Raw genomic sequence first — 16599 nt, 5'->3', positions numbered from 1 at the left:
CCCTCTTCCTCATCCATTCTGTTCCATACACATTGGTCTCCTTATTAACCTCAAATATGACAAGCACACTATCACTTCAAGGCTGTTTATTCTGCCAGAATGTTCTTTCTTTAGATAGGCTCATGATTTGTTACTCACTTCATTCAGGTTTTTACTTAAAAAATACCAGAAAGATCTTCGCTGACTACCCTAAAAGATAGCAGCCTATATCCGCCATTACCCTTCATCATTTTCCACCCCTTTACTTAGCTTTCTTTCTCTTCATAGCACTTCTCACACTGTCACAATATTACATATTTATTTGTTTATTTGTTAATAATCTGCTATCCCCCAGAAAGCTACAAGGCCCAGGAGGACAGGTTCTTTGTTTTGTTAACAGCTGTATATCTAGTATCTAGAACAATGCCTGGCATATATGTAAATTAATTGATGACTAAAGTAATGAGCCACTGGATTCAAAAAGGCATCACTGTTTTTTATTACTACAACCTACAGACCAAGAACCTACTTTTCCTGAACATGGAGGAGGGAAGATAAAGTCATAAGCAGCTTGATTCTAGGCATATGGGAATCTTGATGCAGAAAAAATGAGAGAAATTAAAAGGTCTTCTTTGCATCTTAACCCCTTGGAAGGTCTTTTCTTCCCCACCTCAGTCACCTGACCTAGGGTTTAGATGACTCCTGTTCCCTTCCTCTGAAGCCCTGCTCCTACAGGGAAAATAATCCCTTGTTCATAACCAGAGTTTCTACTATCTTAAGCCATTCAGTGCCCAGGAAACTAGAAGAATGAAAACAGAAAGAAGCTTGTCAGCTAGATGGGAAGACAAGACTTGCAAGATAAGGGTACATGTGTCTGGCATGGTGCATGGAGGGTGGGATCCAGGTTACTAAGGGGTTCAATCTAGGAGCTTTAAAGGGAGAGGACATAGTGTAATAGTCAAGGGCGCAGGCTGTCAAGTGAGAGGATCTTGAGTTCAATTCCAGCTCTACTACTAGTTGTTCAAGCTTAAACAACTTAGTTGGCCTTACTATAGCCTCAGTCTCCTCATCACAAAATGGGAAGAGTAACAGTTATCTTAGAGTGCTTTATTACATATTGTTAGGTATATAAAATGCTTAGCACCATGCATGGCACGGAGTGAGCTCTAAATGAACAGAAGGCATTATTACTATTATCTAAGTGTCTGAGGTGAAGGAAAACTAGTGATACTAATGGCAACTCTCAATTCTATGGAAATGATAGAATAATCTCTATGACTGGCTTACATTTTATACTCAATTATGATACAAGACAGCATGGATTATGCATAGCATTTAGTACACTCAAAACTAATTTTGTTTCATATGGTTAAAAAAAATTCACAAAAACATATAAAACACAGAAGACCATGCAGTTTAGAGGATTACGCCCATGATTTGGAGTCAGGCCTGAGTTTGAATCCTGACTCTGCCACTTACTTGCTATCTGCCTAGGATAGGTTACTTACCCTCTGTGGCCCCAGTTTCTTGCCACAGAGACATCACAACATAATATTCTCCATAAGTGGGGCATCTGTCTGTTGTTTCTTGTGGTAAGGGGCTATGGTAGGAAGGGGAAGAGCTGAGGCTGGAAAGATAAATTGGGGCCAGATTCCAAACATTATATACCACACTACATTGAGTGTGGGTATAATTCAGAGAAAGCCAGTGGTTTTTCCTAAAGCATTTAAATTATATAATCAAGTAATTGTTTTGGAAAAATCACACTAATGGCTGTGTTGCAGGAAAGCTCTGGGGTTGCAGTAAAGATGTGAGAAAGAAGGTTAAGGACAGCTGGGCTGAGATGGATGTAAGGGGTTCAGCCGGATTTTTTTTAGTATAATTGACACACAATCAGCCAGAGTATTAAAATAGTTGATGAAAAAAATGATGTTGAAGATCCATATTATACTATCTCTGTGAGTGTTTTTCTCCCTATGGTAAGCAGTGAAACAGATACACATTCTGAAAACTCGAAAGTGGGAGGAACACACAACTTGACTTTCACCTGGTTGTAAAAGCCTTCCTTTTGAAATTGGGATTCACTTCAGACACTGCAAGCAATTGGCAGAGTGAACTTGAGCTACAGGAAAAGGATTTTCAATGGCATAAGAAGCCATAATGGAGAGGCATTTTAATTTCTGTTATGCTGCGTATATGATAGTTCTTCTCCCTTGGACATCCCCACATTCCTAACCACCAGCACTAGCCATCTTCTAAGATAACTCTCTCTCATCAAACTATATTAGCCAATGCTTTGGCTCAATATATAACTCTCTTCTACTGTAGACACTTAAGTTTTGTCAATGCCACACAAAGACACCTTCTTCCTAATTTTTAGAGATTCTGTAAGAATATTTTCGTCCTTACTTCCAGTCTCAAGCTTGACTTTTCTGGAGCTAGTTCATTGCTCATAAATTTGAGCACTGTCATTTACTGAGGAGGAGACCTTAGGAAATTTACTTAATCCCTAGGAGTCTCAGTTCTTCATCTCTTTTTTTTTTTAAGCATTCTTTTTTTTTTTTTTACCTTTTTTAAAGTTTATTTCTTACAGAGAGAGTGTGTGAGAGAGAGAAAGAAAGAGAGAGAGAGAGTGCGTAAGCATAAGCAGGGGAGGGACAGAGACAGAAGGAGACAGAGAGAAGCCCAAGCAGGCTTTGCATTGTCAGTGCAGAGCCCAACTGCAGGGCTCAAACTCAAAAGCCATGAGATCATGACCTGAGCTGAAACCAAGAGCCAGACACTTAACCAACTGAGCCACCCAGGCACCCCAGTTCTTCATCTCTCAAGTAGACTTACCAATACCTACATCATAGAATGAGAATTAAATTGAATGAGATAAACTAATATCCTCTCCACAACTGCCTCACGCTAGTATTCAATATCAGTATATCTACTTGGTGCTGCTTATAAACTCATAAGGGTAGAGACTATCTACTCAGCTTTTCACTATACAGAATAATGTGAATGCCTGTTCTAAATGAATGTTCTGGAATAATTATGAAGATCATCCACCTAGCTGGGGGGAAAGTCTTATTAATCTTTATATATTTAGATTTAATAAATTCCATTCAAATGCTTAAAAAGTATGTGTATCTAGAAGTTGTACATAACAAGTGTTAAATATGTATATATTTACATAAATATATAAACATGCCCCCCAATATATATATGGTAATTATATTATTTCTTTTTGTAGTCTCTGAATTTTTGCTCTATACATTTTGAGACTTGGTCATAGGTACATATGAATTAAAAGCAACATCTGTTAGGAGTGCCTGGGTGGCTCAGTTGGTTATGGATCCGACTTCAGCTCAGGTCATGATCTCGCAGTTTGTGAGTTCAAGGCCCACATCAGGTTCTGTGCTGACAGCTCAGAGCCTGAAGCCTGCCTCAGGTGCTCTGTGCCCCTCACCTGCTCACTCTCTCTCTTTTTCTCCCTCTGTCTTTCTGACACACACAAGTAAATAAACATTTTTGAAAAATTTTTAAAGCAGTATCTGATTAATTGAATGTTTCATCAATATAAAGTATCTCTCTTATAAACATTAAAATTTTTTTTTAATGGTGGGGGTTGGCACCTGGGTAGCTCAAGTCAGTTAAGCATCTGACATCAGCTCAGGTCATGATCCTGCGGTTCGTGAGTTCAAGCCCCAAGTTGGGCTCTGTGCTGACAGCTCAGAGCCTGGAGCCTGCTTTGGATTCTGTGTCTCCCTCTCTCTCTGTCCCTCCCCCACTCACACTCTGTCTCTCTGTCTCTCAAAAATGAATAAACGTTAAAAAAAATTGTTTTAAATAAAGTATCTCTCTTATCCATAGTAATGCTTTCTGGCTGAAATCTTTTGTCTAATGATTTCCTCTACACATGTCAGCTATTTTTTCGTTGGTGCTTGTAAGTTATGCATTTTTCTTTTAATTTCAGCATTCATCATTATGTTTTAAATGTGTCTCTTGTTTAACAACACTTTTGTTTTTTAACCAATCTTTAACTTTTAACTGGAGCATTTAGTCCTCTCACATTTGTGTAATTGCTACTATATTTGGAATTAAATCTAACCACCTTCAAAAATATTTTCTGGGATGCCTGGCTGACTCAGTCAGCAGAGCATGAGACTCTTGATCTCAGGGTCCTGAGTTTGAGCCTGACATGAGGCACAGAGTTTCCTTTAAAAAAAAAAAAAGTGTTTTCCATTTATCCAATCTGACATTTTTTTCTCTTTTAGATTTCTGATTTTTATGTATCATTCCCCCTCTTTACCAGTTTAAAATTATACCCTTTTTTTGTGTTCTTTTATTAATTTAAAATTACATCAGAAATACTTTTATCAGTTTTTTTTTAATTTAAAAAAAATTTTATTTGAGAGAGAATGTGTGAGTGGGGGAGGGGGGCAGACAGAGAGAGACAATCTCTTTTTTTTTAATATATATTTATTTTTGAGACACAGAGAGAGACATGAGTGAGGAGGGGCAGAGAGAGAGGGAGACACAGAATCCAAAGCAGCTCCAGGCTCTGAGCTGTCAGCACAGAGCCCGACGCGGGGCTCGAACTCATGAGCTGTGAGATCATGACCTGAGCTGACGTCGGACGCTCAGCTGGCTGAGCCACCCAGGCGCCCCCAGACAGAGAGAATCCTAAGCAGGCTCCACACTTGGTGCAGAACCTAACAAGGGGCTTGATGCCTCAACCCTGAGCTGAAATCAAGAGTCAGACGCCCAGTGGACTGAGCCACGCACCCCATCAAAGTGTATTTTTGATAATATAAGGAAGCTAGAGCACTTTAAATGCATTTATACTTTTTTGATATATGCTGTTATTGTGTATTTTAACTTTCTATTTTTAAAAATCCACAGGAAATTATCATTGTTTTATACAGTAGATATTCATTAGATTTACACATTTTCCACTTTCTGTGCTCTTAATTCTTTTTGTATTTCAGACTTTCCATGTGAGCTCATATTCCTCCTACCTAGAATACATGTTTTGAAATTTCCTTCACTGTAGATTTTCTAGGAGCAGATAAACTAGCTCCAGTGTGTCTGGAATGTCCTTATTTTACCTACTAGAGAACTCTAGGTTATTTTCTTACAGCACATTCAAAACAATATTCCACTGTCTTCTGCTTCCCATTTTTACAAGTGAAAAGTTAGGTGGCGGTATATTGTTTTATTTTAATGTCTTTAGGTATTGTTTTCTATTCATTTATCATGCTTTCAGTTCATAAGACTTCTTAAAATTAGTGCCCTGTAGTCTTTTGTCAGTTTGGAAATTCCTCAGCATTTAACTCTTTAAATAATTGCTTCATCTCATTCTTTCTTTTCCTTCTAGAATTCTAATACTATGCTAGAAATCTTTACTATATCTCCTGTGTCTTTTACCCTCTCATATAAATCCCCCCTCTTTTTTTTCTTTTGCCTCTCCATGCTGCATTCTGGAACATTCTCCCGATATATGTTGAGGTTCACTAAGTCTTCAGGTATAGTTTAGTCTACACTTAAAATCATATTGGGTTTTAAATTTTTATAAATTTCACTTATAAACTTATAAAAATAAATCTATAAAATTTTATAAATTTTATTTAAAATGAAGCCACAATATTTAAAATATTTTGAATCACAATAAAATTATATTTGGTTCTTTTTTGAAATTCAAACTTGTGATGTTACTTTTTCACCTTTTTCACTTTTTAACATCACCATCATAATTATTTTTTAGTTTTGTTTTTTAGCCCATGCCTCATAATTCCAATATTTAAAGTCTTTGTCAGTCTGTTTTTTGTTGTCTGTTGTCTCTGCTAATTCTTGCTTATTTAGTTTCCTTGTGTACCTGATTGTCTTTGAAAATATGAACATTGCATTTAAAAAAATTTTTATAGAAATGATTTAGCCTATGATGAAGGTTATCTTATTTAAGAGAGGACTTGGGGGCACCTGGGTGGCTCAGTCGGTTAAGCGTCCGACTTCAGCTCAGGTCATGACCGTACAGTTTGTGAGTTCAAGCCCTGCGTCAGGTTCTGTGCTGACAGCTCGGAGCCTGGAGCCTCCTTCAGATTCTGTGTCTCCTCCTCTCTCTGCCTCTCCCCAACTTGTGCTCTGTCTCTGTCTCTCAAAAATAAATAAATGTAAAAAAAAAAAAATTAGAAAAAAAAGAGAGGACTTGTATTCTTTGCTTCTGCCAAGCACCTGGAGGCACCACTAATCCAGAATTATTGCAACCTAAGTTCAAGGTTTGAGATTCACTGAGCCAGGCTGAATACAAACAGTAAATATTCAAGGGCTTTGGGGTCCCAGTATCTTGTGGGGCAGGATTTCCCATTAGACTTCTAATTGTGTACACAGTTTTGCTATCTAGCCCCCTTACATTGCATGTCTATCAAGATGAAGATTCTGATTTTTACCAATTGACAATTCCTTTAGGGCAGAACAGCTTCCACATTTGGATTCCCATTTTCCTTTACCTCTCGTCTGGTAATTCCATACTATCTTTTCATAGCCTTGTATGTTTTAAGAATATTTTTAAGACCCAGATATTTTACTTCAATCTAATTGAAGATTAGATTTGGAGAATCAATCTAATTTAGCCTTAATTCTTTTTGGCTATTTTTTACTGGCTTTTACACTACCAGAACTATTAAGTCAGACTAACATTTTAAACATTTTTGACAAATGTTGAGAAACTGTCCTTCAGAGAGTTTGTGCCAATTTATACTTCTGTCAATAGGTTTAAGAATGCCACTTGCCATTCTCCTTTGACTATGTTCTTCACTTGTAAGAAGGTGTATTTGTCAGTAAGGTAAATGAAAAATATTGTTTTATTAAAATAAATATGTACTTAATTACTAATGAAGTTTAACATTTTGTAATCTGTTTATTTAAATTGTATTTCACCTTTATAATTTAACCTATTCAAATTTTGTTATTTTTCTTGGATCCTTTGGCTATCGTAAATCTGGTACCCATCTAGAAAAGCTGTATCAGTTGTTAAAATATTGAAATATTTCCATATCAATTAGCAAATAGCCATTCCTTTTCAAATGATCTCCACTTGACTCCCCTAGTCCCTCCCACCTCTCCCAATCACTACCTGTCTCCCCATTATCTATCAAGTAAAGAGTCAATATCTAACATACCAGAGGTCTTCAGGGTCCTGCTCTAGTCCTATGGCCAAAGTCAGTTCCGACTGGTTAGTAGTCATTTCACAAATACTGTTAAGTATTTTCATGTAACCCATGTGCATATATATTGAAAGCATTTTTCCCATTTGACAATAAGAGTTTAAAACACACCATACTGTGTTATTTTTCCTTCCATATCTTTTCCATAACTTTTATTTAAAATTAGTTGCTGTTTCTCTTGAAATTATTACCATTACTATAGCTATTTTCCTTTAAATTATCTTTCAGCGCTTAAAAATCTATAGAGGAATTTAGAAGATGTTCATTGAATTTTATTGTGTTCTGGAAATCCATCAAACATATGGTTATCCATTTGAATGCCTTTGGCAGATATCACAAATTCCAATTTTGTAAATGACAGTAGAAGCCCAAATAAATTAATAATTCATTTTGGACAAGTAGGAAAGTATTCTGGGCTAATTTTTATTTATGATATATTACCTACTGAAGAAGGAGTAAACTAATTTTTGTGGACTAAATTGTTTCATACTTGCCTACAATATTGATCTATAAAGATACCAGCTCTTTTATGGTCTTCTGCCAAATATATCAACTAGATATTATGATCTATTTTTTATGATTACTGTGTTTTAAATCTGATAACCACACCATTGCATTGTTATCCAGGCAACATCTTCCCAGCATTTCAATTATCTTAATCTCATGCAGACCCACATCAAAAGCTTTTACAAACATTTAGATATATTGTTTGTCCATGGAGTTTTCTTTATCCACAAACTTGTTGAGTAATTTTATAAGACCAAATAAATCAGATTTGCCTGGCATAATCTGTCTTCATAAACAAATGCTGTCCGCTGCCCATCACATTGTTATCTAAATGATTTCAGATCAATTTGGTTCACTCTAACTTGGGCAATTGCATTCTGCCAGCCCCAAACTCCCTCTGTTTTTCAATTGGAGACATTATTCTTCCTTTCACTTAACAAAGTGTTCTGTAAAGCAAGCAGGCAAGTATCTGAACCAATAAAGCCTAGTTTCCTGAAGATTTGTGTCTGATAGGCTAACTGAAACTATGTATTATATCCATGTCATAGCTTTAACTGGTGACATTATTACCTAAATCATTGTACTAGATGTCATAAGTAATATTTTGTGTTACATCAATAGGAAATGTGACAAAACAAAGAAGGTCTTCCTTTCGCGTGTACTTAATGGTACATACACTAGATTCCCTGCTACCTAATTAGATTTAGTTGAAATTGAGTTTTCTATCAGAGGTTAATAATGAGAAACAATGGATAGGAGATGATTTCACTGGAAAATTTGTTATATGTTATACTAAGGCAAAATGATCACTGTGCTTTCTTCAAGAAAAATTCTATATTTCAAGGTAAAGGAACGAACTATTCATTATTTACTATGCAAGTACATAAAACATAGAAATTGGTTCATGTTATTCCTCTCGCTTACATTTATATGATGTCCTTTGAAATCTGTGGCTCATCTCCATTAAGTGACATTTGCCTAAAACTGTATGTTAACTTGTGGGCAATCAAAAGAAGCACTAGGCTAGCTAACACCCTTAATGGGCTTGCAAAGTAATTTTCCAAAAGGAGAGACAAACAACCTTCCACTTCCTTTTGGTGTTCTTATATCTTATATCTTAATTTCAACCAACCTCAGCTTGAACGGACATGTACAGTCCTTTGTTGTTCTTGTTAAATTTATTTATTTACTGAGGGGGGGAGGAAGAGGGAGAGAGAGAGGAAGAAGGAGAGAGAGCAAGTGGTGGGGGGGGGGAGCAGGGGGGGGGGGGAGAGAATCCCAAGCTGACTCCACACTGTCAGCACAGAGCCTGATGGCAGGGCTCAAACTCACGAACTGTGACGTCATGACATGAGTCAAGATCAACAAGAGTCAGACGCTTAACTGAGCCACCCACATGCCCCCAGTGCTTTAAAACAAACAAACAAACAAACAAACCCAGATTCCACCCACTAGAAGAGTGTAGGTATAATTTTTTCCTTGGAAGCCATTTTGCTCAGCATTTATAGCACCAAATCCACATAGCTCAAGAAAGAGGAATTTGGAAGAAGACACTACAAGGCAGCATAAAAAGAATAAATAGAAAATTGTCATTATTTACTCACTGAAAGTATCCCCTTTACAGATAGAGTTAAAGTTTCTTTATCCAATAATGAATTGATCAAAACCCAGGAGAAACACAAGTAAAGACCAGAGTCAATATTTATAACATAAAATCATTATATTCTCTAATCTTCGTTGTTCTTATTGGTAAGTTTTTTTTAACTTAACAACATGATAGCTCATGAAATCAATTATAACATCTTTCTTGGTTTCTTATTTTCTATTGCCTAAATATCAACCATGCTTGTTTAGTGGAAGAAATGAAATACTGTGTGTGTGTGTGTGTGTGTGTGTGTGTGTGTGTGTTGGAATTGGTTATTAAAAAAAGACAGTATTATTGTGAAAGAGTAGGATAGAATGTCTCAGGGTTGGCTACATTTCCTTTACTTCCTTCACATTCCTCTAGGGAACTTACATAGAAATAATTAGAATATTGGCTTGACTGCTATTGTCTAACAGAGTTGCCTGTTGTTAATAAAAACTTTACCTGCCTCGGTACATTGTAACTACAGTGCTTATATGTGAGAAGTGCTATGGTTTAGGGGTGCCTGGGTGGCTCAGTTGGTTGAGCATCCGACTTCAGCTCAGGCCATGATCTCACAGCTTGTGAGTTCAAGCCCTGCATCGGGCTCTGTGCTGACAGCTCAGAACCTGGAGCCTGCTTTGGATTCTGTGTCTCCCTCTTTCTCTGCCCCTAACTCACTTGCATTCTGTCTCTGTCTCTCTCAAAAATAAATAAACATTAAAAAAAATTTTAAAGAAGTGTTATGGTTTAAAGATGGTAGAAATGTAAAGACTAAACCAAGAGAATTTTAACATTTTCAACTAAGGTTTCTCATCTGAACTATAGTACACAGTAAATTATTTGACTATTCTCCCAATTCTCCAAAGTATAGTACATAACTAATGCCACTCTAGATGCACAGGAGAAAAGTTAATTTGTTACATACAATGGATGCCTTAGGGCATTAGGGTTTAATTCTCCCCTAAACCAGTTAAGAAAGACTTACAGCTATATTTAAATATAATTCCTTAAATCTTACATTCAACTTCAAAATAAAGCTGAAACTAAGATGTAAGCAATTTTAATAATTGTAAATCTATTACGAATAAAGAGATTGATTTGCTCCCCAAAAAGGTTCATTGTGATTAAGCTGTTGAAGCTAGTTTAACAATGAAAGTAGCATTGTTACCTCAAATCTTTTATGAAACAAGAAAATAGGGTGCTAGTTAATTTTAAAAAGAGCCACACAGTATATTCATTAGCACTAACTGCTTGAAAAGTCCTAACTTGGTGTTAAGATCAATAGGTTTTATTCCTCGTTTGGTCAGAAACTTATTGACAACCTAACTTTCTAAATGTTTGGACTTCCAACACTCTGTTAAAAAATGTAAAAACAAATAACTATAAGCACCCCTTTTCTCATGGGAATGTTGAGCCTTCATGTCTTTACATAAAGGAAATCAGTATATATTTATCTTTTATACATTATTTATAAATAAGAAACTAGGACTTCAGTATTTATTCTTATTGAGCTATTGCATCTATCTTCCTTGGGCAGAACGCTTTAAAGAAAGTTTCAAAATGATACAGAAAGCAGGCAAGGAGGGAAAGGAAAAACAATATTTGTATAAATAACGGCATAGAGCTGAAACATACTGGATATCCATTAGTATATTTTTTAAGAGCCCATGCCCATAAATACATAATATTTCAACTGAGAAGGTTTGTACAGATACACTCTGTAGAGATGTATATGGCGTACAACTACGAACATGTTTTGGACAATTATGTGTGAAACCCTGATCATGACCATTTTCACTGAACAACTCTACTAGGGGTGGAGGATTCTCTGAAACTGAAATTGCTATTTGCACGATGTGGTGCATTGAAGCAATTCAAGGCTTTCGTTCCACTTCACTGGAAATGAAGATTCACTATATTAACGTTCTCTAGACACTTATGTGCTAGGAAATTATGCTCCTCAATTACAAATTCTTCCAGCCTTCTCTCTCTTTGCTTCTCGGTTTTCAAGTCTCATTTCAAACACTCCACAAAATATTTGGCTTCACTTGGCATAAAAGAAGCAAACCCCTGCGCCTCTTTCCCCCACCTTTCTATGGAGATAATAACACTCGCCTCTCTCATAAAAGTATTGTGAGGCATAATATTTTGTAAAGCACTTTAAAAACCTTAGATATGAGAGCTAATGGAAATAAAAACTGTATTGCCATCTATTCTCCCAGCTCCTCTCAAGCTGGCCATTTTCTTTTTTGTTTATTTTTTTTCTCTTCGTTTGGATGCTAAGAAGAAATATTGTTTTGCTAGTGAATGCTGGAGCTTAGATTACCTCCAACTTCCTTCCACTTCTATTTCTTTGTGACCTCTTCTGGTTTCACTACTAAAGAATCATAGATTGCTTCCAAGCACGCACCCAGAACTGACTCAGATACGTTCTGCTTTGTTGCTGGAGCAGCTGTATATGGTCTAATCTCAACAACCGAGGGCCCTTTCAGATACTAATTCATAACTTAAGTCTTCATGATGGCATCACTGGACACTATCATCACTACATGCCACTACATGACCTTCTATTCATGCCCTGTATCCACAAGTCCAGTATCTATACTAATGGAATACATCATCTCTCTCATTGCCTTGTGAACGCCCTTGAGGGGAGTGACTGGGTCGCTCTACAAAGTAGCCAGCACGGTGTTTTAGTCATAGCGGGTATTCAATAAATGATTTAAAATGATTAAACAAAACTAGATTTTAGGTTTCTTAAGCTAGCTGCCCGGCAGAAGCCTTTAGTGCCAAATTGGACGCAGCCTAGACACGGGGCTGTCCATTTCCAGTCTAAAGTAATCCACGTGTTGGGAACTGCTTGATAAGGCTCTAGGAGTTAATCTGGTGGAATGTTTTTTATGTATGTGCAAGCCAAATCCTGACTCAACTCTTCTCGCTGAAACTGAATAAAGACTCCATTGTATGATTTAAAGATATGACCCCCTTTTCTATCTACTATACAACCATCTCTTCAGAAAAGTACTCTTGGAATGCATCAAAGTACATGATAAAAGAACACCATAAAAACTGTACCTAAAGTACACAATGAAAGGATGACGTTGAGTAAATTAGTTAGCCAGAGAGGCCTTGAAGTTGGAGAGACTCCGTTTCCTGTCCCAGCTGTGCAATTTGCTAGCTGTGTGACACTGAATGATTTACTTAACCTCTCTGAACCTGAATCCTCATCCTTAAAATAATATTTTACTTGGAGTGTTGTGAAGATCGTTTTACTATAAATAATACCGACACGTGTCTGACCCCATGTAGAAGCTCAGTAAATGTCATTCTCCTTAGTTTTAGAAAACACAGTGTGCAAAATTATGAAAATGAACTAGAGAGTCACCTTAACCAAAGTAACAATGAAACACTTACTCTTGCAAACTGCCCTAGGGAAAACCTGGGAGACTGAACAACAGAGGTTTGTTTTTGTTTTTGTTTTTTAATCAGTGATTGGGCAGGAAACCACAACTTTCTCTCTGTCCCTTCACACCCTTGGTTGGGTTCAGAGGATGAAAACTTTGATCAAAGAATTACAAATCAAGAATATAAAACCACTGAGTCTGAATAAAATTCTTTCTGATTTTCTCATAAGGTTGCTCCCTGAGATGGAAGAACTCGAACTACCAAAAGTCCTCTGATCACGTAGCCAGTTTCCATAAAACAGGAAAGAAGGAACGCCATGAGGTCAGCAATTGATCTAATTATAGAATTCCCATGTCTTGCTCCTACAGGCTCCATGTAGGAATTAGGACTAAGTACTGGATTCTAAATTAGAATAATATTTTCTTCCAGAATGTTGGGGAAAAGCTAAAAGAGGCAGAGTTACTCTACCTCCTCTATCCCCAGGTTCTTTTTTAAAAAATTAAGTGGAGGATTATCAAAGAATACATTTTAGATCCCAACAGTTTTTCAGGCATCTCAGAAATTTATGATCACAAATATCAGGAAAATGTGACCACAAATCACAATAGGAGTAGATCACGTAACTGCTCTTTTCCTCAAAACTGCCTGAAGAACAAAGTCACAGAAGACATTTTAGAAAAATTAAAGATACAGACAGATAGCTGGTAGTAATAGACCGACAGATAAGAATTATTAGTGAAATCCCATCATAGGAGGGTCCTCTAGGGTGAAGGATGTCAAACTTAATGCTTCAAAAGAGATTAAAAACATATTTGAAGTGACAGTTCCTGATCAGTCAAATAAATAGGTGAAGATTTACCCGTGGGGAGAAACAAAGTCTCTCAGTTTGTCTCAGCCTACCTGAGCTAATACAAATAATTATTACATTTTCCAAACAGAAGCACTGACGACTTGGAATTCTAAGAGTACATGACCCCTTATAGTAAGAGATTGGACAAATGAATGTTGCAAAGCACACGGTTCAGAACACAGTGCCATTTTTTATTACATGTAGGTTAAATAGCTGACAATGAGGACATTTGAAGTAATTGACAGGAACTAAATATTTTGGGAAGTCTTAAGTCAGTAGTAGTATTGAATGAGGCTTTCCTTCTACTTCTATTCTTAGGATGTTGCTAAAATTCAAGAGGTCACAGGTAGAAAAATAATTTGGTTGGTAGAGTATTAACACTGATTATATTCTGGGTCCGCTGATTTTTCTTTCCCTTTTTGTGAATGTGTACACAACAGGAGAAAAGAAGAGAAAGAATTTCTAACCTGCTATAAAAACAACTCATTTAGCCTAAAAATGTGTTGTGCAGTTTGACAATATTGAAAAATATTTGGAGACAGCCTCGATTTCTTAAGTCTCTGTAGAAAAGCAAAATAGCACTCACAGATTTTTCTGTAGTGCTTAATTCTGGGATGAAATTTTAATTCTCTTAAGTTATATCTCTTATCAAGTGGATTATGCAATTCTAATGCAAACTTCCACATTATTTCAGCTTTTCTCTGATTTTCTACAAAATTTATAAATCTGTACCTTACCTTGTGTAAATGGCATGTTCTGGATTGTGTTGTTCTCATTTGTTATTGCTATTGCTTTTTGTGTGTATGTATTTTCATATAGATTATTATACTCTCTTTACGGCTGCGATGACCCATATCTTTCACATCTTGATGTGACCCACAGCATCTAAAACAGTGGAGTATTTACCATGTTTTCAGTGGCTTGACTTGAATAAAATGTTTATAAAGGACTTTAAAGGTCCTATGTCTATTTCTGTCTTCAGGATCACACATCAGTCTAGAGAGATACAATGAGTCCTTTTGTTAAATGCCAGGAAACAGTGGTTTCTACCACCTCTAAAGGCAGTCCTGTCTAATATTAAAAGTCCTTACCAAAAGGAAATTATTTATATATGTGTACATATATAGAAATATATGCAAAAATCCTTTATTTTATCCAAAAAGCTGCAAATGGCACTTGCTACATATTTTTTAGGAAATGTACCTTATAAGGCTTCATTTTGCAGCATATCAGGGAAAAATCAATGGGATAATTAGTGAAGAGAAGGGGGGAAATATTAATGAATCTAGAAGGCATGAATGACTATTAAGAATAGCATTTTAATCCCCAGCATGAGATTTTAAAGGTGAAGATATGAAGTTAACCTTTTAATACAATGTTTTTAGTTTAGCAACACCTCTTCACTCAAGAACTGTGTGCCTTTGGGGCGCCTGGGTGGCTCAGTCGGTCAAACGTCCGACTTCAGCTCAGGTCATGATCTCATAGTTTGTGAGTTCAAGCCCCACATCAGGCTCTGTGCTGACAGCTCAGAGCCTGGAGCCGGCTTTGGATTCTGTCTCCTTCTCTCTCTGACCCTCCCCACTTGTGCTCTGTCTCTCAAAAATTAATAAATGAAAAAAAAATTACAAAAAAAAAAAAGAACTGTGTACCTTCCAGTGGACCTTTAATGTTCTCACCACACACACACACACACACACACACACACACACAGAAGGTAACTCGGTGAGGTGATGGATGTGTTGACTAACCTTACTGTGGTATTCATTTCACAATTTATACATCTATCAATCACGTTGTGTACCTCAAACTCACACAGTGTTAGATGTCAATTATATCTCAATAAAGCCAGGGAAAAACTGTATACCTCAAAATAAATGAAATTGGGGTTCAAGGAGACTTCAAGTCCATTCAAAATATGAAGATGCCCAATGACTATAAATTACTAAACTTTTAGCAATCTGTCTCTTTCTCTGACATCTGATTAAAGTGTTATATATTAATTATTGTTTTGAGCAAAGGCCCCCAATTTCACTGAGTTCACCAGCTCTAGACGCCTACAAATATGTTTTGCTATAAATTACTGGCACTGTTTCTGTTGATATTCAGCATAATCAAACATTTGTAAGCATGCTGTCTTTTCAATCTGTTCAGCTGATGCACTTTACCTGATCTTTTATTAAAGTAATCAAAACACTTGCTGTGTCGCATCTAATGAATGTTGCATGTATGATTAAGTGCTTTCATTCATATTGCAAGTTTGATTTAATGTAATCTGCCTTTCAGACAGCCATTAGCCTAGCTCCTACATGAATTCGATTAATTGGCTGAATTCTTCCAGATGTCCATTAAGCATTACAGGAATTTCTATGTAGAAACAGCAGGGACTGTCTAGCACAGAAGCAAACAATGAAATGTTATATTGCTGCCATGACTTACAAAAAGCTGGATTCATTTTCATTAATAAAACATCTGTACTCCTGCACAGCTATGCATTGAGATGCATTTATTTTATATGTTTATTTCTCTTATGACTGTAAATAGAGAGTTAAATAGAAGCACATTTACTGATATGTAGGCCCAGGGTTTAGCGGATGCTGATTGACAAAACGGCTCAATTCTGAAAGTTTACAGAAGGTCCTAAACAGAAGAAAATAAACGAACAGACACCTGTTTGAAATAGAATTAAAGATTGTCTGGGATTACAGCAACAGTATGACATTAGAGACTTATTTTGAAATGGCTTTATTGTCCTACATGCTCCCATATTCTTTAAAGAAAATGACAAATGTGGTTCTTGCTGGGATGACGCGTGCAGCTGCTTTAAGAAGCTTTTGTTTGTTTTTAGTTTTGTATTGTTAGTTCTTAAAAAGCAGGGAGAGATTTAGCCTCGTGCAGGCCTAGCCCAGCACATTTTACCACTTAAGTGCTCTTGACCAATCATTTGGGAGGCTTACCACAATAATGGAAACAAAAAGTAAGTTTCAGATGAAACCAGAATTAGGAACAATGACATATTTTCT

The sequence above is a fragment of the Panthera pardus genome, unplaced genomic scaffold (genome assembly GCF_024362965.1).
Source record: "Panthera pardus isolate Hobbes unplaced genomic scaffold, ASM2436296v1 HiC_scaffold_24, whole genome shotgun sequence".
In the NCBI taxonomy this organism is placed as follows: domain Eukaryota; kingdom Metazoa; phylum Chordata; class Mammalia; order Carnivora; family Felidae; genus Panthera; species Panthera pardus.
This window is presented reverse-complemented; position numbering follows the sequence as displayed.